Source organism: Lithobates pipiens, unplaced genomic scaffold (assembly GCF_037356315.1).
Source record: "Lithobates pipiens isolate NorthernLeopardFrog02 unplaced genomic scaffold, aLitPip1_a1.2 Scaffold_18, whole genome shotgun sequence".
Taxonomy (NCBI): domain Eukaryota; kingdom Metazoa; phylum Chordata; class Amphibia; order Anura; family Ranidae; genus Lithobates; species Lithobates pipiens.
In genome coordinates, this window is record NW_027507758.1 from 240,387,425 (window position 1) to 240,413,108 (window position 25,684).

The 25,684-nt window shown below is 45.2% G+C and overlaps 1 protein-coding gene across 3 annotated transcripts in view; it reads left to right on the forward strand.

The window, feature by feature from the left end:
• The window catches only part of TAGAP (T cell activation RhoGTPase activating protein), a 195,273-nt gene that overhangs the window by 131,869 nt on the left and 37,720 nt on the right, over positions 1-25,684 (forward strand). The gene's annotated exons all lie outside the window — the stretch shown is intronic.

Genomic DNA, 25,684 nt, shown 5'->3' on the forward strand with positions numbered 1-25,684 from the left:
GATCCTGCAAAGCCTGCGGAAGGATCCTCGTATTCTTCGGATCAAGGAGAGGGACCATTACTGGCTGGCCACTCTCCTTGATCCACGGTACAAGGGTAAGGTTGCCGACCTTATCTTGCCATCGCAGAGGGAGCAGAGGATGAGACATCTCCGGGAGGCTTGCAGAAAGCTCTGTGCAATGCGTTCCCAGAGACTGGGAGGTCACAAACTCCTGGTCCTGGACAACGTGTTGCTGAGGCATCAGTCAGAAGGAGCGGTGGAGAAGGTGGCCGTCTGACTGATGCTTTCAGACAATTTTTTAGTCCGCAGCCCCAAGGTATGATTGGTTCCAGCACCCATCGCCAGCGTCTAATTTACATGGTGCAGGAATACCTAGGGGCAAGGTCAGACTTGGACACCTTTCCCACTGAAAATCCTCTGGCTTACTGGGTCTTGAGGATGGATCACTGGCCAGAGCTTGCACAGTATGCAATTGAGCTACTGGCCTGTCCTGCATCCAGCGTTCTTTCAGAACGCACCTTCAGTGCTGCTGGTGGCTTCGTTACCGATCACAGGGTGCGCCTGTCCACCGAATCAGTTGATCGACTGACCTTCATCAAGATGAATCAGTCTTGGATCACCCACAGCTACCAAGCACCTGAAGCTGATGTAACCGAATAATTTTTTTTGAAATACCACATCCCTTCAAGACTGCCTATGCTGATGCTGAGTGACTGTCCTGTTATGTTGATTGTCTATCCTCTTCCTCCTCCGCTGATATGTTGGAAGAACATTTTTGGTTCTGGGTCATGCCAGCAGCCCAATTTTTCTGCCCCTGTTTAACAGGGGCGTTTAAGTACAATTTTTGATGCAATGCTTTGCAGCAGGGCTAATTCCTGCAATAAAACTAGAGTATATGGCAGAGGTTGCAGTGTGATGGCACCAGTGCCTAAGGCCCAATTTTTCTGCCCCTGTTTAACAGGGGCGTTTAAGTACAATTTTTGATGCAATGCTTTGCAGCAGGGCTAATTCCTGCAATAAAACTAGAGTATATGGCAGAGGTTGCAGTGTGATGGCACCAGTGCCTAAGGCCCAATTTTTCTGCCCCTGTTTAACAGGGGCGTTTAAGTACAATTTTTGATGCAATGCTTTGCAGCAGGGCTAATTCCTGCAATAAAACTACAGTATATGGCAGAGGTTGCAGTGTGATGGCACCAGTGCCTAAGGCCCAATTTTTCTGCCCCTGTTTAACAGGGGCGTTTAAGTACAATTTTTGATGCAATGCTTTGCAGCAGGGCTAATTCCTGCAATAAAACTAGAGTATATGGCAGAGGTTGCAGTGTGATGGCACCAGTGCCTAAGGCCCAATTTTTCTGCCCCTGTTTAACAGGGGCGTTTAAGTACAATTTTTGATGCAATGCTTTGCAGCAGGGCTAATTCCTGCAATAAAACTACAGTATATGGCAGAGGTTGCAGTGTGATGGCACCAGTGCCTAAGGCCCAATTTTTCTGCCCCTGTTTAACAGGGGCGTTTAAGTACAATTTTTGATGCAATGCTTTGCAGCAGGGCTAATTCCTGCAATAAAACTACAGTATATGGCAGAGGTTGCAGTGTGATGGCACCAGTGCCTAAGGCCCAATTTTTCTGCCCCTGTTTAACAGGGGCGTTTAAGTACAATTTTTGATGCAATGCTTTGCAGCAGGGCTAATTCCTGCAATAAAACTAGAGTATATGGCAGAGGTTGCAGTGTGATGGCACCAGTGCCTAAGGCCCAATTTTTCTGCCCCTGTTTAACAGGGGCGTTTAAGTACAATTTTTGATGCAATGCTTTGCAGCAGGGCTAATTCCTGCAATAAAACTAGAGTATATGGCAGAGGTTGCAGTGTGATGGCACCAGTGCCTAAGGCCCAATTTTTCTGCCCCTGTTTAACAGGGACATGTAATTACAATTCTTGATATAATATTTCACAGGAGGGCCCCTTCCTTTGCCCACCCAGAGTAACGGTGAGGACTTATAGTGTTGTGGCACCAGCACCACAACCACCAAAGGTCAATTTTTCTACCACTGTTCAACAATGGCATGTAATTACAATTCTTGATATAATCGTTGACAGCAGGGCGCTCCAGCGCCCACCAAGAGTCACTTTGAGGGCTTACAATGTTGTGGCAAAACCAACACCTTGTTCCGCCATTTCTGCAGAGCATATAGGGCAGGCCCCTACTTTCAAACATCCAATTTACAAACATCTCCTACTTGCAAATGGAAGGAGACAACAGCAAGTGAGATGAAAAAAGATGGACGACAAAACAAATTATACAGGGGTGATAACCCTTCCCTATATTCTCCAAAAAGCTTAAAAATATTTTTTTTGACTGGAGCTACACTTTAAAAATGTACCAGTTGAAAATTACAAACAGATTCAACTTATCACAACAAACCTACACAGTCCCTGTCTTGTTTGCACCACCTGTATATTGCTGTTCTGAGTATATAGGGCCTGGGGGCCACACACATTTCCTTTTTTTAATATGGGTACGGGGTTCCCCTTAATATGCGTACAAGACCCAAATAGGCTGGTAATGGGCAGGGAGGGCTACCCATGCCATTTTTCTGAATGATTTTCAACCATATTGCAGGAACCAGATATAACATTAAAACCGCAAGCAGTTTTAAATGGTGTTATTTCCGTTTAATGTCATTTTGTGCAGGGACTGTTCTAAACACGGGAAACACGTGGCACTTCACAGGCATACTACAGACACCCCCCAGGCACCATATTTAAAGGAATATTTCATTTTTTTTTTTCACTTTAATCGTCATTAAAATCAGTGTTCCCGCCAAAACGGCCGCTTTTAAAACTTTTTATTGCATTGACCCATGTCCCCTGAGGCAGGAGTCAGGTCCCCAAACCCTTTTTAGGACAGTATCTTGCATATCAGCCGTTAAAATTAGCACTTTCCATTTCGAACGTTCGAGTCCCATAGACTTCAATGGGGTTCTAACGTTCGTTACGAACGCGGGGTCCGTTCGAAAGTTCTGGTGCGAACCGAACCGGGGGGTGTTCGGCTCATCCCTACTGGAGATATAAGCAAACCCCTAGAAGAATCTTTTAGCCATGCTTAACTGCAGTAATATAGGAAATATATTTCTCCTGGAGCCAGACCTTAAAAGTATCCCAAACCACTAGGGGGCTAACAGTCTCCTAATTAGATAACCAAAATCTACATAATACTTAAGGGATTCCCTCCTGAACTTCAGAATCTGAGAGCCAGTACCCAGACAGTCTCGAGAGTCCAGAACAACCAGAATCACCTGACCGCAAGGACAGCAGGAGTGGGGCATGATCTGAGATGCCTCTAGCCAGAAAATCAACCGCCTGCACCCGCTGCATCACAGAGGAAGAGGCATAAGCCAGGTCAATGCATTGTTGTATGCAGAGGTCAGGTTGTATGCAGAGGTCAGAGCTGAAGAGGGGTGAAAGTGAGATGTGGATGAGGGGTGCAGAGATAAACAGCTGTGGAAAAAGCCTTAACTCTCCACTTTGTGTGTAGCACACACCTGAACTCTGCACTCTGTATGCAACACACCCACAAACTCTGCACATAGCACACCCCTGAAGTCTGCACTGTTCGCAATGCACTGGTATATATTGCCCCTTTAAGACCCTCCCACTGTTAGTGACCACATCCAGTATTTAATGCAGTTTGGAGGGTGTGTATGGTCCCAGGGGGGTTTCGGGGGGGGGGGCACGCGGTTGAGTTCCTGCACCTATTTTCTGAGAAAAAAAGCCCTCTATCTATCTATCTATCTATATAATTATCACAGAGATTTCCTTGGAATCATGATAGAAATCCATAGGTGAGAGGTAACAAAGAAGAAAAAAGTCTTTAATGTTGCAAAAGAAATGAAAGTTCCGCTTCATAACCGTTTTATTTCGTAATGGCTATTTAGGGGAATATCCTCTGCTAGAGTGCTAGTTGGAAAGTGAAACTACAAGAAAGCCATCTACACAGAATATATGCAACTTTGTGACTCAACACATCTGATTTGCAATCCAGAATACAGAAGACACAGTAACTGTAGGGGAGCTTTAGATATGCCGATATGGCCATCTCCACTTTTACATGATTATCACAGGGCTGTCCAAGGGTACCTTTGTATTGGGTTATTATACTAAGCAAAATTATAAACGCAACACTTTTTGTGTTTGCCCCTATTTATCATGAGCTGAACTGAAAGATTTACAACTTTTTGTACACAAAAGTCTAAATCTGTGTTAGTGAGCACTTCTTTGCCGGGATAATCCATCAACCTCACAGGTGTGGCATATCAAGATGGTGATTAGCGGGCTTTTTTCTCAGACAATAGGTGCAGGAACTCCCCCTTTCCAAATCGCTCTTTGTCTCCACCCCGTACCCACCTCCTGCATCATTCCTTGGTTCCACTCCTTACCCACCTCCCAGTTCTCCCCCTTTTATAGAATACAGAACTAAGTAACAATTGAGGTACTAAGTCATTTGTATAGAATGTGTTAATGATAACAAGAAAAGCAGTAGAATAGGCCCCATGCAGCCAGCAACAATAGATCCCCCAGCAACAATGGACAACCTGCAACAAAATACCCCCTTCCCAAGCAAAAAATATCCCCCGCAGCAATAACAGATCTCCCTGCAGCAAGCTCCAATAGACTCCCCAGCAGCCAACAACAATGGATTACCTGCAACAAAATACCCCCTCCCCCTGCAACAATAGACTCGCAGCAGCAACAACAGATTTCCCTGAAGCCAGCATCACTAGATCCCTTCCAGCAACAACTGATCCCCAGCAGCATAAGACCCACTCCCAACAACATAATAGACCTCTTTAGCAACAATAGACCCCCCCACCCCACAAACATAGATCAATAGACCCTGAATTACATACATTCAGTGCTGGAGGTGCCGGAACTGCGTTCCGCCGCGTTCCCGCTGAAAAAAAGCCCTGGTGATTAGACAGTATGATTATTGCACAGGTGTGCATCAGGCTGGCCACAATAAAAGGCCACTCTAAAATGTGCAGTTTTACTGTATTGGGGGGGGGGGGGGGGGTTCGAAAACCAGTCTGTATCTAATGTGACCACCATTTGCCTCACGTAGTGCAGCACATCTCCTTTGAATTGAGTTGATCAGGTTGTTGATTGTGGCCTGAGGAATGTTGGTCCATTCCTCCTCAATGGCTGTGCGAAGATGCTGGATATTGGCGGGAACTGTAACACGCTGTCGTATGTGCCAATCTAGAGCATCCCAAACATGTTCAGTGGGTGACTTGTCCGGTGAGTATGCTGGCTATGAAAGAACTTGGATGTTTTCAGCTTCCAGGAATTGTGTACAGATCCTTCCAACATGGGGCTGTGCATTATCATGCTGCAAAATGAGGTTATGGTCATGGATGAAGGGCACAACAATTGGCCTCAGGATCTCGTCACGGTATCTCTGTGCATTCAAAATGCCATCAATAAAATGCACCTGTGTTCGTTGTCCATAGCACATGCCTGTCCATACCATAACCCCACCGCCACCATGGGCCAAACGATCCACAATGTTGATATCAGCAAACCGCTCACCCACATGATGCCATACAAGCCGATGACGAACTGCAGTCAGGTTGAGACCCCGATTAGGACAACGAGCATACAGATGAGCTTCCCTGAGACTGTTTTTGACAGTTTGTGCAGAAATTCTTTGGTTATGCAAACCGATTGTTGCAGCAGCTGTCCGGGTGGCTGGTCTCAGACAATCTTATGCCCTGTACACACGGTCGGAGAATCCGTCGGAATGCGTCTTATCGGACCGTGTCGTCAGATAATCCGACTGTGTGTGGTAGGCATCGGACTGATTCCGTCCGAATCTCAGTCGGACCCAATTTTCCAACATGTTGGAAATATTTCCCGACCAACTGGGCCGGTCGGACCTAATCCGATCATGTGTAGAGCATTTTGATCGGACCAAGTGCCACGCATGCTCAGATCAAATTCCTACATCAAAAAGCTATTGGCTACTAGCCTGAATGTAGTCCCATCGTAACACAATGATGTCATCACGTTCTGAAAGATCGGATTTTTCGCTAACTTGGCCCGACTGTGTGTATGCAACAGTTTCGGACACAATCCGTCGGACTAAATCCGACGGACAAAATCTGACGGATTTGGTTGGCAAAATCTCCGACCGTGTGTACGTGGGCTTAGAGGTGAAGATGCTGGATGCAGTTGTGAGGCTGGTTGTATGTACTGCCAAATTCTCTGAAATGCCTTTGGAGACAGCTTATGGTAGAGAAATGAACATTTAATTTAAGGGCAGCAGCTCTGGTGGACATTCCTGCAGTCAGCATGCCAATTGCAGGCTCCCTCAAAACTTACGATACGTGTGGCATTGTGCTGTGTGATAAACTGCACAGAGTTCGCCGGACAATTCAATCGTGTGTGGGCTCCAGCAGACTTTTCCTTCCCAAAAGTCCGGCGGACTTAGAAATAAGACTTGCTTCAAAATTGTCAGCTGGACTCGGCTTTAATCCGTCCGTCTATGTGCTAGTCCGGCAGACTAAAACCGACACTAGGGCAGCTATTGGCTACTGGCTAATAATTTCCTTATTCTACGTCATAATGTTAGAATACGCCGGACTTTTGGAGTGATCGTGTGTGGCCAAGTCCGTTCACGCGAAAGTCCGGCGGACCTCAGTTACAAAGTCTAAGTCTGCCGGATAGTCCGATCGTGTGTACGTGGCATTAGGCACTCCTGTGCAATAATCATGCTGTCTAATCAGAATCTTGATATGCCACCCCTGTGAGGTAGATGGATTATCTCAGCAAAGGAGAAGTGCTCACTAACACGGATTTAGACAGATTTGTGAACAATATTTGAAAGAAATCTGCCTTTTGTGTACATAGAAAAAGTCGTAGATCTTTCAGTTCACCTCATGATAAATAGGGGCTAACACAAAAGTATTGCGTTTATAATTTTGCTCAGTGTTTGTTACATTCACGGTGTGGTGTAGGCTCAGTGTTAAAGGTAGGTGCTCTTTCTGGATTGCTGAACGAGCGTAACCTTGTAATTAGCTAAACCTTTAGATTTGTCTTATACAATTATTACACGTAAGAGACAATACATATAAGGGAAAATAGCAAACTGTTACAGAACAGATTGCACTTTTTTTTTTTTAACTCTTTTTATTGACAAGATGCATAAAAAGAAAGTTAGTACAACATGAGCACAAGTAGTTAATGTTTGGGGGTTCTGACTAATTTTAGAGCAAAAAAATTATGATTTTTGCAGGTAGGAGAGAAGTGTCAGAATTGGCCCGGGTGTCAAGGGGTTATTTATCATAAGTAAGTAATATACAAATAATTATTATATATTATTCTTAAGGTAATTCACTGTATTTACAAAAACTGTACTCAAGCAGGTGGTTTAACGGACAAATTACTGAAGTTTGAAATTATAACTTCAAACCAGTAATTTCACAGTAAATAGATAAATAATAAATGATTATCTTATAACATATAGCATAATAATATATGATTTAGCTTGTACCTTTTCAGCAGCAGTAGATTCCCATTCTCCCTCTTAACTGTGTGAGAAAAACATGGGACTATTGGAAATCTTATACACATAAACCCATGTTTTTCTAATAGTTAAGAGGGCTGGGCTGGAAGGGAGCATGTGTCTTTTAGATACATGCCCCCTTCTATGACACTGCAGCAAAATGGCAGCCTCCACTGCAGCATTTTTATTGGAAAGCTTGGGCCAATGATGCTTTAATTGAATTTCAAGTAATGTATCTAAATTGATGGCATTAAGTCTTCTGTTTTTTTTTTTTTTTTTTATTTCTAGCAAAATGGCAAGGGGCCTTCCCAAGCACACCAGCCATCATATTAGGCATGTCCTCAATATCTAAGGGACAGTAAGTATGGGGCCCATTGCCGTGCCATGTCGATACCATTCAATAAGTGGGTGATTCAACAAATGAGCATTAACAATTGGACCCCATTTTGAACCTGGCCCTTCCACACCATTGGAGTCTGGGAGGTGGTAAAGAAACTGGGGTGGGGGATATGTTTCATATTTACTTTCAGGTAAAATGAGTGTAGCACCCTGATGTTTAGGCAGGGTTGCTAGTAAATGTATTTGCCACGTGATAGTTGCCTTGACCAATTGATAGGAGGTTACATAGTTACATAGTAGGTGAGGTTGAAGAAAGACACAAGTCCATCAAGCCCAACCCATGTATGTGATTATATGTCAGTATTACATTGTATATCCCTGTGGGTTGCAGTCGTTCAAGTGCTTATCTAATAGTTTCTTGAAACTATTGATGCTCCCCGCTGAGACCACCGCCTGTGGAAGGGAATTCCACATCCTTGCCACTCTTGCAGTAAAGAACCCTCTATGTAGTTTAATGTTAAACCTCTTTTCTTCTAATTTTAATAAATGGACCATGAGTCTTGTTAAACTCCCATCTGCGAAAAAGTTTTATTGCTATTGTGGGGTCACCAATATGGTATTTGTATATTGACATCATATCCCCTCTCAAGCATCTCTTTTCCAAAGAAAATAAGTTCAGTGCTTGCAACTTTTCCTCATAACTAATATCCTTCAGATCCTTTATTAGCTTTGTTGCTCTTTGCACTCGTCCATTTCCAATACATCCTTCCTGAGGACTGGTGCCCAGAACTGGACAGCATAGGTGCGGCCGGACCAGAGTCTTGTAGAGCAGGAGAATTATTGTTTTATCTCTGGAATTAATCCCTTTTTTAATGCATGCCAATATTCTGTTTGTTTTGTTAGAAGCAGCTTGGCATTGCATGCCATTGCTGAGCCTATCATCTACTAGGACCCCAGGTCCTTTTCCATCCTAGATTCCCCCAGAGGTTCTTTCCCCAGTGTATAGATTGCCTTCATATTTTTGCCACCCAAATGCATTATTTTACATTTTTCTACATTGAACCTCATTTGCCATGTAGTTGCCCACCCATTAATTTGTTCAGATCTTTTTGCAAGGTTTCCACATCCTGCAGGGAAGTTGTTGCCCTGCTTAGCTTAGTATGGTCCACAAATACAGAGGTTGAACTGTTTACCCCATCCTCACAGGTTGTAGGATTGGTCCTAGCACAGAACCCTGGGGCACCCCACTACCCACCCCTGACCATTCCAAGTACTCTCCATTTATCACCACCCTCTGAACTCGCCCTTGTAGCCAGTTTTCAATCCATGTATTCACCCTATGGTCCATGCGAACGGACCTTATTTTGTACAGTAAACGTTTATGGGGAACTGTGTCGAATGCTTTTGCAAAATCCAGATACACCACGTCCACGGGCCTTCCTTTATTTAGATGGCAACTCACCTCCTCATAGAAGGTCAATTGATTTCACCACAATTCTGGAATTGCTGCACTTCTCTCTTCTGTCACTAGATGGCTGGGTATCTGGTGGCATTAGATAAGATAAGGGCATTGCAAGGACAGATTAGGAATGAATGGGGTGTCTCAGCCAATGGGCAAAGATTTTCTTGGGTCCCTCAGCCTGCTGGGAGAGCCTATTTATTTGGCTGGAGTCAAGTAATTAGGGTTCTGCGCCACCTGGATGGCTGTCTAAGTGGACGTGTGTTATGCTGCCCTGGGCTCCTAGGCCATAAGCCTTGGGCCTATCTCAGGGACATCTGGCTACTAGGCTGTCTGAGGGCCTATCCAAAAGCAACAGAGCAGTGTAGGGTTGGGACAACCAGAAGCAACGGTTCTGCTGGCCAGAGAACCAGCTGTGTTCGGAGGTAAAGGAGAAGCTAAGTGACCATCCACCTTACTACTGGAGACCCTTGTGAGTAGCTGAAACACGTACCTGAGCAGTGTTCTCACCAGCCAGGGACAGTGAAGAATTGAGAAAATTTCAGCAAGTGCCAAGCCAGGGACCCAGCCAGTGGAGGTGACGCTTGCAGGGTATTATTGTGTGCCAAGCTAGGGACCAAACAGGCCAGCTGGCGATGCTTGAGTAGTATCTGTGAGTGCCAAGCTAGGGATCCAGCATGGACCCATGACACTAGAGGAAGATACTGAGTGAGAAGATTGGAAGAGCTCAGGAGACCCAGTGGTGAATGGAACTGTTAGTCTAGTGAAAAACTGAGAGCTCAGCGGAGTGAAGTTCTACAATAGGAGATTGTAGAAGAAGTGAAGGAGTTCATTGCAACCTGTGTTAGAAACTAATTGTTGCCATTGGCGACAGCGGTCCTACTCATGCAGATGTGGTGTCTAGCTGGATGCCTTTCCCCTGCATTGCTGTCTTCCTATAGAAGTCTCGGAGTCTGAAAATTAACATCACATCTACTAAAGGGTGTCCTGGCCCTAACCCTCTCTCCCACAGTTATGTTTAAGAGACAATAAATCTCTTTGCATTCAAGAAGTGTCTAGTGCCTGTGCCCATCAATCTACCTTGCATTGCACCTGCCATGCCTTTTAACCCACTCCACACAGAAGGATGTCAGCTGTCCCTTACTCTGGAGGTCACCATTAGTGATAGACGAACTTCCGACGGGATGTTTTCACGAATTCGATCCACGAACGTGCCCAAATGTTCACGAACCGTGGGTTCACGGCGGATCCCATTCACTTTAATGGCAGGCAAACCTTAAAAACCTCCAGGTCATATTTTCAGCCACAAAATACTTACTAGCTGTGCACACATAGTCCCACAGCATGGACACTGACATACCAGAAGTATTAATTGAATCTGGGATCGACAACGACAAGCATTCTTTTTTTATCTGTGAAATTTTGTCAATTCAGGAGCGCATGAAGGCCATGGAGGAGAGGCAAGGTCAGGCCAAGGGGGTGCAGGAGATGATCAGTGCCACAGTCAGGGCAGCGCAGTCTTGTGCCAGTGTCTTAGTGTGCCAACCTGTGCTTGAGCCCCTGACCCCTCCCTCTGCCCGGCCCTTACCCCCACCTATGCAGGGCTCCACTGCGGTGGTCTGGAGGTGCCAGTCCAGTACTGATCCTCAGCCATGGTGCTGGCACTGCCTGCTGATTGGCTTCTCCGCTGCTATCTCCCTCACTGACACCAGAACTGGGATAGAACACTGACACCAGCACCGCGATAGAGACTGCGCACTGACACCAGCACGGAGATAGAGAGCACTGACACCAGCGCCGAGATAGAGAGCACTGACACCAGCACGGAGATAGAGAGCATGACACCAGCACCGAGATAGAGAGCACTGACACCAGCACCGAGATAGAGAGCACTGACACCAGCACAGTGATAGAGAGCACTGACACCAGTGCCGAGATAGAGAGCACTGACACCAGCACGGAGATAGAGAGCATGACACCAGCACCGAGATAGAGAGCACTGACACCAGTGCCGAGATAGAGAGCACTGACACCAGCACAGTGATAGAGGGCACTGACACCAGCACCGAGATAGAGAGCACTGACACCACACCAGCACCATGATAGAGAGCACTGACACCACACCAGCACCGAGATAGAGAGCACTGACACCACACCAGCACCGAGATAGAGAGCACTGACACCACACCAGCACGGAGATAGAGAGCACTGACACCAGCGCCGAGATAGAGAGCACTGACACCAGCACGGAGATATAGAGCATGACACCAGCACCGAGATAGAGAGCACTGACACCAGCACCGAGATAGAGAGCACTGACACCAGCACAGTGATAGAGAGCACTGACACCAGCATGGAGATAGAGAGCATGACACCAGCACCGAGATAGAGAGCACTGACACCAGCACCGAGATAGAGAGCACTGACACCAGCACAGTGATAGAGAGCACTGACACCAGCACCGAGATAGAGAGCACTGACACCACACCAGCACCATGATAGAGAGCACTGACACCACACCAGCACCGAGATAGAGAGTACTGACACCACACCAGCACCGAGATAGAGAGCACTGACACCACACCAGCACCGAGATAGAGAGCACTGACACCAGCACCGTGATAGAGGGCACTGACACCAGCACAGTGATAGAGATCACTGACACCAGCACTGAGATAGAGAGCACTGACACCAGCACCGAGATAGAGAGCACTGACACCAGCACCGTGATAGAGAGCACTGACACCAGCACAGAGATAGAGAGCACTGACAGCAGCACTGAGATAGAGAGAACTGACACCAGCACCGAGATAGAGAGCGCTGACACCAGCAACTCGCTGCAGGACCCAAAAATATGACACTGCTCAACCTCTTCAAGCAGGAGGGTACAGGCATATAGTACGGTGTGCTTTTTTTGTACAAGTGAGCCAAAGGTAGAAAAAAGGTCTGCGTGCTAGATTATATAAATCGTTTATAGAGTTATGCATATACATGGTCTACTGGTCACATGTGTTGAATTCCTCCAAGATCCATGCCTCATTTATTTTTATAAATGTGAGGTAGTCAACACTGTCGTGAGCTAGGCGAGTATGCTTATCAGTCACGATCCCCCCCTGCTGAGCTGAACGTCCTTTCGGACAGGACACTGGACGAGGGGCAAGCCAACAGTTCCATTGCAAATTTTGCAAGCTCTGGCCAGAGGTCAAGCCTGCCCACCCAGTAGTCCAGGGGTTCATAATTTCTCAGATCGTCCACATCGGCTGTTAACCCGATGTAGTCGGACACCTGTCGGTCTAGGCGTTCCCTGATGCTGGATCCGGATCATACCTGTCGATGGGTCGGCTGAAAGAATGATCTCATATCAGAAGTGACCAACACATCTTTTTCAAACCACCCTCTTCTTGCAGGCACTGTTGGATTGGTACCCGCAACTCTTTCTCTGGGAGTGGGAATTCCTCTGCCAGCGCACGCAAAAGCAGAATGCAGCATTTCTCGAAGCAAGGCCTGGAAGTGCTCCATTCTGACAGCCCTCTGTGATGGTGGTAACATTTCCACCATTTTGTGTTTGTACCGGGGGTCTAAGTACATTGCCACCCAGTACTGGTCCTTGACCTTTATGCTTTTTATACGGGGGTCCCAGTTAAAACACTGGAGCATGAAGGCCCCCATTTGCACTAAACTGGAAGTGGTGTGGTGGCCTGGCTCCTGCTCATCATCCAGCATAATGTCGTCCTCCTCGTTCTCCTCCCCCCATCCATGGACAACAATAGGGATCCCAGAAAGGATCCTCTTCTTGCTCCTCCTCATCCGTCCCGGCACCATCCTCCTCTGACTCCTCTTCAGACTCCTGTAGTTGACTTGTCTAAGATAGAGTAGCCCCCCTGGGAATTCATCCAGCATTGTGACTTCCTCATCTTCCTGCTCCTGCTCCTCCATGGCTTGATCAATGACACGACGCAATGTACACTCCATAAAGAAGGCGTTACAATGTCACTGATGGTGCCATGGCTGCGACTGACCAGTTTGGTGATCTCATCAAATGGCTGCAGAAGTCTGCATGCGTCGCTCATGAGCAGCCACTGGCGCAGTGAAAAAAAACCAAGCTCCCCAGAACCTGTTCTGCCGCAGAGTTCGTACAGGTAGTCGTTAACTGCACGTTTCTGCTGGAGCAGCCTATCAAGCATATAGATGGTTAAGTTCCATCGCGTCGGGCAATCACAAATAAGACGTCTGACCGGCTGATTGTGTCACCGCTGAATGTCAGCAAGGCGAGCCATGGCCGTGTAAGATCTTCTGAAATGAGCCGAGATTTTCCTTGCCTGCCGCAAGATGTCCTGGACCCCAGGGTATTTGACAATGAATTGCTGCACGACCAAGTTTAAGACGTGTGCCATGCATGGCACGTGTATAATTTTGCCCTGTTTCAATGCGCTAAGCAGATTGGCACAATTGTCGCACACCACTTTACCAACTGTCAAATTGAGCGGTGTTAGACACTGATCTGCCTGTGAACGCAAAGCTGAAAGAAGTGCAGGGCCAGTGTGGCTCTTGGCTTCCAGGCACAACAGACGCAGCACACCATGGCAACGTCTCACCTGGCATGTCGAATAGGTTCTGGGGATCTTGGGCGGCGCAGCAGAAGAGACACTTGCAGCGGAAAAGGAGCAGTCAGCCGAGGAGGAAAGGGAGGATGGAGTAGGAGGAGGAGAAGAAGAGCCAGGCCTGCATGCAATCCGTGGCGGTAAAACCAAATCTACACGGGTGCCACGGGTTACATGCTTGACGGCCGTCAGAAGGTTCACCCAGTGGGAAGTAAAAGTTATATACTTTCCCTGCCCGTGTTTGCTAGACCACATGTCTGTGGTCAGATGTATCTTGGCACCAACACTGTTTGCCAGAGATACATTCACTTGCCGCTGAACATGGCCATATAGCTCTGGGATGTCCTTCTGTGAGAAATACTTCCTTCCTGGGACCTTCCATTGTGGTGTTCCAATGGCCACAAATTTTCAAAAGGCCTCCAAGTCCACCAGTTTATATGGCAGTAGTTGGCGGGCTATCAGTTCTGACAAGCCAGCGGTCAACCGTTGGGCAAGAGGGTTATCCAACATCATCATTTTTTTACGCTCGAACATTTGGCCCACAGAAGCCTGCCTTTTTCCAGAAAAACGTGAGGATGGCATGATGGAAGGTGGAGTGGAGGACAATTCTGAGGAGAGAGGAGAAGAAGAAGTAGAAGAGGCTGGACGGTGAGAGTCTGGAGTGTGGTTTTGTGGGCTCCGTTGCTCCCACTGGCCTTGGTGATGGCAGCTCACGTGCCTTCTTAAGGCGGTCGTCCCTAGGTGAGTGTTGGGCGTACCGCGACTTATGTGTTGACTGCAAAGACTGCAGATGGCAACACTATTGTCAGCAGCGGACATGTTAAAAAAAGCCCACACTGCGGAGCCATGTGCTGGTGTCCTGGGAGCGCCAGATGTGACCATATATGGTTGATGCCTCGCTCCTGATACATTAGCACTCTGGTTTGTCCCTCCTGTGCAATGTAAGTTCCGCCTGCTTCTCCTCCCTATCTGCTGGTCCATATCTCCCTCTGAACTCCTCTCCTCTTCCTCTCTTGTGGGCACCCACGTGACATCCCTAGACACGTCATCATCGACGTCACCTTCCCCACTGCTCTAATTAGAGATCTTGGAGTAGGCAGCAACAGCGGGAACCAACCTCCTTGGGTTGATCTGGGTACTGTCGTCAGACTGCTGAGTGGGGGTTGTTGCTACCTCCTCTTTCTGACCCAATGCCAATAATGGCTGCGCATCAGAATTGTCTTGTGATGGATCGGAAAATAATTCCTGTGACTCAAGAGGAGGGTATATGTTGGTGGTGGTGTTGGTGGTAGTGTCTTTGGGGGTGCACACAGCAGAGAGTGAAGAGGGTGCAGATCGAGAGGATGAGGAGGGTGCAGAAGAGTAAGGCTGAGTGAGCCACTCAACCAAGTCTGGTGCGTCCTTTGACGTAATCGAACGCATCTTCTGCAATTTCCAACTTTGGCTCAAGCCTGTTGCTCCTGGTCTACCCCTACCACCCCTGCGGAAGGGCCTGTCTCTTCCTCTGCCTGTCATTTTTTAAATGACCATGTGACAAAAGTCTCTAGAGAAGTGCAGTATATGTGGAAGAAGGTATATAACACCCCGCTTCAATCTGTCGTTTTGGGGGCCACTGGTCTATCACACCAGTTATAATACTTTTTTCTAATTGCGTTTGTCACTCTTTGTAGTATCGCTGCAGAACCGCTCAGCAGTCACAATGCTGCACAGTAGAAATGCATTATACTATGCTTTCTATATTTGAAAGTATTTTATAAGTATATTACACCCCTATATACTGCACACCAAATAGTACACCTATACCAGTTCTTAAAAGGACGTTTGTGGACCTAATAGTAGCTAGCTAGTGAATTACAGACTGTCCCTCCTCCAGACAGCAAACTCTATCCCTACACTGAGAAAAGACAGCTGCAGAATCGGTCAGCAGTGCAGTGCACTATAATATGCTTTCTATATTTGAAAGAAAGTATATTATAAGTGTATTACAACCCTATATACTGTACACCTATACCAGTCCTTAAAAGGACGTTTGTGGACCTAATAGTAGCTAGCTAGTGAATTACAGACTGTCCCTGCTCCAAACACCAAACTCTATCCCTACACTGAGAAAAGACAGCTGCAGAATCGGTCAGCACTATAATATGCTTTCTATAGTTGAAAGAAAGTATATTATAAGTGTATTACAATTACAACCCTATATACTGTACACCTATACCAGTCCTTAAAAGGACTTTTGTGGACCTAATAGTAATAGCTAGTGATTACAGACTGACTGTCCCTGCTCCACACAGCGTCCTTTCCCTACACTGACAAAAGACAGAATGTAAAATGGCCGCCAGATCAGGTCTATTTAAAAGGTAGCGGATATGTCCATGTGCTGAAATGTCTCAATTGGCTGTCCTGTACCCCATGATGAATGTGTCATGGGTCAAAGTTCTTCACAATGTAAATGAATATGACCGCCGCGAACAGCGCCATTAGTCCGCCGGTTTGGCGAATCGCGAACGAGCAATGTTCGCCGTGAAACGCAAGGCCATCTCTAGTCACCATTGGGCCTCAAAGGGTCCTGGACTTGGTTACATGAGTAATACATGTTCAAGGGACAGTGAGTTACTACTTTTCCCAGTTCCTAATTCCAGCCACAGTGTGTGACTGCATTCATAAGTACTGAGCTGTAATAGGTGGATACTGTACAAAAAATAAACACATCACTGTGTACATCAAGGCAGTCTCATTTGATCCCCTTTGTTCATGTTAGGATGTTGATGTCTCAGAGTACGCAGAAGTTTTCACTTCTGGGAATTTGTATGTTTGTAAGGTAAGGTGGGCCATATAACCAGTGCTAGGACAAGGTCATCCAGTGCCCAGGGCAAAGATGCCAAATTGAACCCCCCAGTCCCTTAGGGTTAGAGTCAGGGCACCCCCATCCTTGCAATAAACCATTGTCCCTCCTTCCTACCTCTTGTCTCAGCCCTGCATACAACTGACTACTCTATGTGTCAGTGCCAATACAGCAGAATGCATTGTACTGGTGGATTGGTAGTGCACCTGATTTGATTGGCTGGATCATTCTTCTTCAAGGTGGAGTGAGCGTGAAGTCATGTATGTTTGAAAAGTACAGCAAGCTACATTTTTTCGCAACACAAACACGCATAAATGCAATGCACATAAACACAACTCTGGGAAAAAATCATATTTGGCTCCTTTTTAAGACTTGCACTTCCCCATTTTACTTTCTGGTTGTACATGTGGTGTGTAGAGATCATTGCACACTATAAGCATCATAATGGTAGCCAAGGCATGGGTGGATATTGAAACATTTATTACAATGATACAGGAGCACCCAGAGCTGTATAACCAGGGCCGCTTTTAAGGCAGGGCAAAAGGGGCAGCTGCCCTGGGCCCTGTCATTGTTGTGGGGCCCAAAGCAGCTGCCACATACTTGCCAACTATCCTGGTTTAAATTCCCTTGTTCCTTGATGTTTTAGTCCCGTGCTATGTCCCAATATCTAATTGTGAAGTGCTGCTACTAATGCTGCCCAGCTCTGCCCTATTGTTGTGTACAGATGACTTGCCTGCAGACCCTGTGTTTACATGTAAATAGTGGCGCCATTCATATGTATATCATGCCCCCCAGGTCAAATCCACCATCACCTATACTGAATGCTGCCCACTGGGGAGGTAAAGGGGCATGCTTGAAAGTCCTGCCTACAACTGTGGTCATTAAGCCTAACATCTGCCTGTTCTGCAAAGGCAAGCGAATAGGTGGGTCCTAAGATGAGCAGAGTAGGCAGGTAGAGTTAAAGGGGGTGGAGGGTTGGTGTGGAGAGGTTGGGGGAGGTTTGGGGTGCAGAGGTTAGAAGGGGTTTTATGATGCAAAGGTGTACTGACAGGGTGGATAAAGATGTAGGTCACGTGTGGGGCAGCCCATTCATTTCAATGGGCTGCTCTATGTGCTAGAAATGCGGAAGAAGGTCCCTAACCCTTTTTCAAAATCACATGGTGCCGAGGCACATGTCAGCAGATGTGTGAGGGTGTCATTAACAATTGATGGCATTACTGTGTATCTGCTTAAGGGCAGCTGCAGATTTTGCATGCGTTCCTGACACACAAATGTGAACACAGGCTAAATGTCTCAGTTACATTGGTAGTCAGTGTAAATCTTCTCATTACATTTGGGCTTGGTGTAGAATCCTTTCATTCATGCCTGATCTGATACAGTAAACCGATTTTGAGTCTAGCTGCTATTTATTGTATATCTCAGAACAGGCAGAGAGCGAAATTGCATGGGGTCTTTGGCGTTGGGGGCCCCATGAGAATTTTTGCCCAGGGCCCAATCAATATTAAAGACAGCTATAGCTTTCACACAGATCTATTAATATACACTGATTTTCGTTATTTTTACCAAAGAAATGTAGCAGACTACATGAAAAAACAAAACTGCTAATTTTAAAGGCTTGTATGCAAGTTATTGTCATAAAAAGTGTTTGGGGACCCGGGTCCTGCCCCAGGGGACATGTATCGGTGAAACAAAAAGTTTTAAAAACTGAATTTTTTTTCAGGAGCAGTGATTTTAATAATGCTTAAAGTGAAACAATAAAAATGAAATATTTCTTTAAATATTGTGCATGTGGGACGTCTATGGGGCACCATCATAATGGCGGCTGTAATGTATTGTCGGGTCACGGCAATATAGATAAAACTCATTGAAAAAAGATGGCAAGTCCCCCCAAGTCCATTACCAGGCTTTTTGGGTCTGGTATGGTCCCCAAAGCACCTTTCCCCGTGGGGTCAAGGGCCTCATCAACACAACCCTTGCCCGGTGTGGGGGTATGCTGGCAGGAGGCTTATCCCCTCACCCACCCCTTAATCCTCAGATCCCGCCCCCCATGCGAATTGGTAACAGGTACATTGTACCCCTACCATTTCACAAAAAAGTGTCAAAAATAGTAAAAAAGACACAGGAGACACTTTGGGACAAGACCTTTATTAAGTGACCCTTCTTCTTGATGACAACTATTATATAGCTGAGGGCAGGGCCACCCGGTGACATAAACGGGCGACCCTGCCTTCCTCTGACATCACATGGCGTCAGCAAGGGTGGGGTCACCTGTTTACATCACCGGGTGGCCCAGACCTTTAGCTGTCACCGCAAAGAAGCGTCACTCAGCAGAATCCTCCCATGGAGGCGGAGCTGTTTTTTTTCTTTTTTGAGTCCGTCTGGCGGCGTGAGATGGATATACATTACGGGACATTTTTTTTTTTTTAATAAAGGACTTGTCCCAAAGTGTCTCCTGTCTTTTTTACTATTTTTGACTTTTTTGTGAAATGCTAGGGGCGTAATGTACCCTTTACCAATTCACATAGGGGAGGGGCCGGGATCTGGGGATCCCCTTGTTAAAGGGGGCTTCCAGATTCCAATAAGCCCTCTGCCTGCAGACCCCCACAACCACCAGGCAAGGGTTGTGGGGATGAGGCCCTTGCCCCATCAACATGGGGGCAGGGTGCTTTGGGGACCCCAAAGCATCCTCCCCATGTTGAGGGCATGTGGCCTGGTACGGTTCAGGAGGAGGGGGGCACTCTCTCGCCCCTCCTCTTTTCCTGCGGCCTGCCTGGTTACGTGCTCGGATAAGGGTCTGGTATGGAATATGGGGGGACCCCTACGCAATGTTTTTAAAATTTTGCCGCAGGGTTCCCCTTAATATCCATACCAGACGTTAATGGCCTGGTATGGATTTTGGGGACACCCCCACACAATTTGTTTTACATTTTGCTTTGGGGTTACCCTTAATATTCATACCAGTCCCAAAGGGCATGGTAATGGACTGGGGGGGAACCCATGGAATTTTTTCGAATGAGTTTTACCTATTTCGCGGGGACTCGACAATTCATTACAACTGCGAGCAGTTTTAAATTATTTTTCTTTTCCTTTAGAAATGTAATTTTGCTGTGGTATTGTTCTAAACGCGGAAAAACTGCTGTACCCTACCAGGGGGTCTTTTTTCCCTGCCTTGCTGCATTGTCTGTGTTGTCACTCACATTGAAAGGATCATTATACTGTGTAGTTATGTTGTAAGTTCTTTATTGCACATAAATATAATTGGTATATTTGTTGTATATGTATATATATGATGCTGTTGCATTGTTATTTCTTTTCTTTCTTTTTTTTGTAATGTATTTGTAATTTCACCCATGTTGTGGTCCGAATGCGTTTCACTGGGTGAGCTTCTTCAGGGATTCACAAGGGGTACAGCTGATGAAAAGCAACACAACATGTGTGAAATTACAAATACATTACAAAAAAAGAAAAAAGAAAAGAAATTGCACACATGTTCCTTTTCATCAGTTGTACCCCTCATGAACCCCTTGAAGAAGCTCAACGAGCGAAACGCAGCGGAACATTGCACCTTCCATTGTCATCTTTATTACTGTTATAAAATGACTATTGGTTTTATTGTGACAACTAATATTGGATCTAACTAGGAAGGTATATGGGGTAGAGGTCACTATGTATACTTCTATATGCATCTAATGTTTTCATGAGGACTTACAAGTCCATTTTTTTTTACATTTTGCTAATTCATAATAAAGATCTGTTTTTAGAATATTGGTATATTATGCTATTTTTCTGAGATTAAAAGGATTAGCACCTTAAAGCGGGATTCCGCTGCCGTTTTTTTTTTTTTTTACCTGTGTCACTGGTGGGCGATTCCTACGGTGTCTTTGCAGTCACGATCGGCGTCTTTTTAACCCCCGGCGTGACGATTTCATTGCTAAGGAGAACTTTTAAAAAAAGCAGTCCGGCGGTTTCCATTTTCACTGTGGGCGTTTGAAGCCCACAGGCATTTACTTCCTGGATGCGATGATGCTGAGCTCCCAGCATCCACCGCTCCATCTCGCACATGCTCATTGAGTGTCCTCTTTGTTTTCCTTCCTCTTGCCTCCTGTGCTATAGTGGTAATGGCAGATAGAGCTGCCTGCCCACTTTCAAAATGGCAATTTCGGACATGCCCTCGTCACGTGACCGGCGTCCTCCTTCCGAAATCTCACGAGATTTCGGCATGACTGTGTCCCCCACTGATTCCTGGGAAATAGCTAAAAAAGTTCCCAGGGACCATTGCGAAGCCGATAAACACGCCTACTCCCACGGGAGGAGAGCCCGGAAGTCGGCATAAACATTAAAAATAAAAGGTAAATACTGCATATTATTTTATTTCAATGGTCATAACTGCATCTATGTTCCAAAGCCATTTGAATAAGATGAACTTGCAATTTTCTGTACAAAACCGCTTTAAATGTCCCGTATACCCACATTTTTTGACAATCTTTAACTTTAGGGACATGATGCTGAGGTTATCAAATATATCCTTTAATCTTGTTTAATCACACCAAACAACACTTATCACTTACTGTTAAAGCCTACAATACCTGCATATTGTTAGTGATAGTAAAAAATTTTACACCACAAGAAAAACTTTATTGCTCTATGTATGTCAAACGTATGTAGTCAGCAATGTTTTATTAAAGATGGTCATTAATGATAAATATGCCTAACACTAGTAAACCACAACACCACTGAGGAACCAGAGAAATTAAATGTCAAATAAGCAGCCTTTCTCCCACCTCACTCTGCAGCTGAGGTTTGACTTTCACACTTTCCACCTACAATATATATTTGCGCTGTGGGTGGTCCTCTCCAGGACCACTGTTCCCCCTGATTAGTCACAAATGAGTATCACAATTACATTGTGGAAAGTACATGGGGGACAAAAGTCGTAAAAGAAAATCAGAGTGACATCTAATAAGATATATTGCCATTTAATATCAGAAGATTATGATATCATAATAATTTTGTTCTGGGACAGCAAGTGGTTCTTCTTTCTGCAAATAAGACATCACCGTACTGTACATTACTGTCATTGTATGTAAAAATGAGTAAGTTCTTAAGAGTGAGAAAAGTTGTAGGAGGTGATAAATAAACTCTTTAATTTACGACTTGCATTTTATTCTCCCCTGGCAAAATGCTGGTAAGTGTATTTAAATATTTGGGAATATTTATTCAAAGAACAGTTTTTGGTATCCTTTCTAAAAAAAAAACTTTACCAAGACTGTATTGTTATGTTTGTTAATCTTTTTTTTTAGAGCTGAGGGGTCTGTTTGTTGACCACTGGGCTGTTTGCACAGAGGTGGCTGGGGTTGCTCCCAGTCTATGTGGTTATAGCAGCTCTTTCCAGTGTATGAGGGGACACCAGACATATGGGGAGGGGCTGTCCCAACTCTTTACCTAGTCCAGTCAGAGAACTCATTGCATTTATTCTGAAAATGGCATCTGAATTGCACCTGTGCTGAGCAGCCACCCTCCTGTATTCACAATGCATCAGACCAGCAACTCAGCATCAGACCTGGAAGCAAGTGGGGATCTCTGGAGTAGCAGTGTCTAATTCCGTGACTTCCAGCTTCCATGGGCATCGGCTAGGTATGGCATATACTGTACATAGTAACCTTGGACCAAACTGGACCGAGGTAACTATGTAAAAAATATCCATACCTGGAATTCCCCTTTAAAGTTTGCAGGGAGAAGCTGTGGGGGAAGGGGGAGGCTGTCAGGTAGGCTGTGTGAGGTCCCATGATTTCTTATAGTAGCCCTGGGTCTGCATTTTATATCCTATCCATAAAATACATGCTAGGATGTACAGTCTGTGATGTCCCACAGAGTTCCCTCTGCTAAGCTCTGTAGAGAGAACTTCATGATTGGAGGAGAGCTTAGTTACATGACTTTGATAGGTCACAAAGCAAGTTAGTCCTGTCCCAAAATAAGCTGAGTATAATGCACATTTGTGTGACACAAGTTACTAAATGTGGGTAAATTATATTTTTAATTACACGTCACATCTTTTTTTTTTATGGGGCTTGTCAATTGTGTGTGCAGTTTGTAGCAACAGGGTTTATTTACTAAAGCTGGAAAGTGTAAAATCCGGAAAAATTCTGCATAGAAACCAATGACCTTCCAGGTTTGATTGCCAAAGCTTAAAGCGGAGTTCCACCCAAAAGTGGAAGATTTGCCTATCAGCCACCTCCCCCCCTCCAGTGGTACATTTTGATCCTTTCGGGGGGGGGGGGGGGGAATCACTTGGAATTTCAGCCCTCCTCCTACTTAGCCATTCAGAAAGTGAAGAACGTAGGAAACCGGCTGTGAAGCCGAAACGCTTCACTGCCTGGTTCCCTTACTACGAATGGTGGCCGCAGCACCAGAGAGCCGATGGAATTATCTGGGATACCGACATCACTGGATTCCAGGATAGGCAAGTGGACTAATATTAAAAGTCAGCAGCTACAGTATGTGTAGCTGCTGACTTTACATTTTTTGCTGGGGGGTGGAACTCCTCTTTAATTGAACAAGCTGAAGTTAGAAGCTGATTGGTTTCTATGCAGAAATGTGCCTGATTTTGCACTCTCAAGCTTAAATAAACCTCAATGTGTAGAAATAACTTCATATGTACTGCACATCTGTACACATCTTTTAGGCAAAAAATATTTAAATGGTAGTGCTTGGTTTTTGTAGTTTAGAAAGTGATACATTAATATTATTTTGCATTTATTATTCATAGCTAAAGAAATAACATATGACTTGTGGAATCGTGTGGTTCTGGGATTAGATGTTGACTGAACTACTTACTGCCTACAGTATACTGACTGGTTGCATTGTATGCCTATAAATATACAGTATCTCACAAAAGTGAGTACACCCCTCGCATTTTTGTAAATATTTTAGTATATCTTTTCATGTGACAACACTGAAAAAATGACACTTTGCTATAATGTAAAGTAGTGATTGTTCAGCTCGTGTAACAGTGTAAATTTGCTGTCCCCTCAAAATAACTCAACACACAGCCATTAATGTCTAAACCACTGGCAATTTTTCAAATTGGGCCCAAAGTTTCAATATTTTGTGTGGCCACCATTATATTCCTGCACTGCCTTAACCCTCTTGGGCGTGGAGTTCACCGGAGCTTCACAGGTTGCCACTGGAGTCCTGTTCCACTTCTCCATGAAGACATCACAGAGCTGGTGGATGTTAGAGACCTTGCACTCCTCCACCTTCCGTTTGAGGGTGCCCCGCAGATGCTAAATAGGGTTTAGGTCAGGAGAAATGCTTGGCCAGTCCATCACCTTTACCCTCAGCTTCTTTAGCATGGCAGTGGTTGTCTTGGAGGTGTGTTTGGGGTCGTTATCATGTCATGTTGGAATACTGCTCTGCGTGCGTCCCAGTCTTCAAAGGGAGGGAATCATGCTCTGATTTAGTATGTCACAGTACATGTTGGCATTCATGGTTCCCTCAATGAACTGTAGCTCTCCAATGCCGGCAGCCCTCATGCAGCCCCAGACCATGACACTTCCACCACCATGCTTGACTGTAGACAAGACACACTTGTCTTTGTATTCCTCACCTGGTTGCCGCCACACACGCTTGACACCATCTGAACCAAATAAGTTTATTTTGGTCTCATCAAACCACAGGACATGGTTCCAATAATCCTTGTCCTTAGTCTGCTTGTCTTTAGCAAACTGTTTGTGGGCTTTCTTGTGCATCATCTTTAGAAGAGGCTTCCTTGTGGGACAACAGCCATGAAGACCAATTTGATGCAGTATGCAGTGTTTGGTCTAAGCACTGACAGGCTGATTCCCAACCCCTTCAACCTCTGCAGCAATGCTGGCAGTATCCATACATCTATTTCTCAAAGACAACCTCTGGATATGACGCTGAGCATGTGCACTCAACTTCTTTGGTTAACCATGGCGAGGCATGTTCTGAGTGGAACCTGTCCTGTTAAACCACTGTATGATCCTGGCCACCATGCTGCAGCTCAGTTTCAGGGTCTTGGCAATCTTCTTATAGCCTAGGCCATCTTTATGTAGAACAACAATTCTTTTTTTCAGATTCTCAGAGAGTTCTTAGCCATGAGGTGTCATATTGAACTTCCAGTGACCAGTATGAGATAGTGAGAGCGATAACATCAAATTTAACACACCTGCTCCCCATTCACACCTGAGACCTTGTAACACCAACGAGTCACATGACACCGGGGAGGGAAAATGGCTAATTGGGGCCAATTGTACATTTTCACTTAGGGGTGTATTCACTTTTGTTGCCAGCACTTTAGACATTAATGGCTGTGTGTTGAGTTATTTCGAGGGGACAGCAAATTTACACTGTTATACAAACTGTACACTCACTACTTTACATTGTAGCAAAGTGTCATTTCTTCAGTGTTATTTTATGAAAAGATAGAATAAGATATTTTTAAAAATGTCAGACAAAACAAGACATTCATATAATTCCTAATATATTGGTCTCAATTGATTACATCAGTAAATAGACACAATCACTATATTCAGGTCAAAATAATTATTTTAACAGTTGTATATTTATTTGTGTTGTAATTAATAAATGTGGAAACAGTTTTAAATATACTGTACATGTTTCATTTATGTTAATTCCTGGTTGCTCTCTGTAAGGGCTCAATTACATGGGTAGCTGCGATGTGGTAAAAGTAGGTGAACAAGGAGGTGCAGCTACTCAGTGCTTTACACAAATGCAGCAGAAAAAAAATTAAACAGCATGTAGCAGTAGCATCGCTGAACATGGCCTATTCAAGTGAATGCTGCAACTATCCTGCCTACCTTGAGGGTTAAAACAGGGGGTAAAGAGGCAATATATCCCCTTTT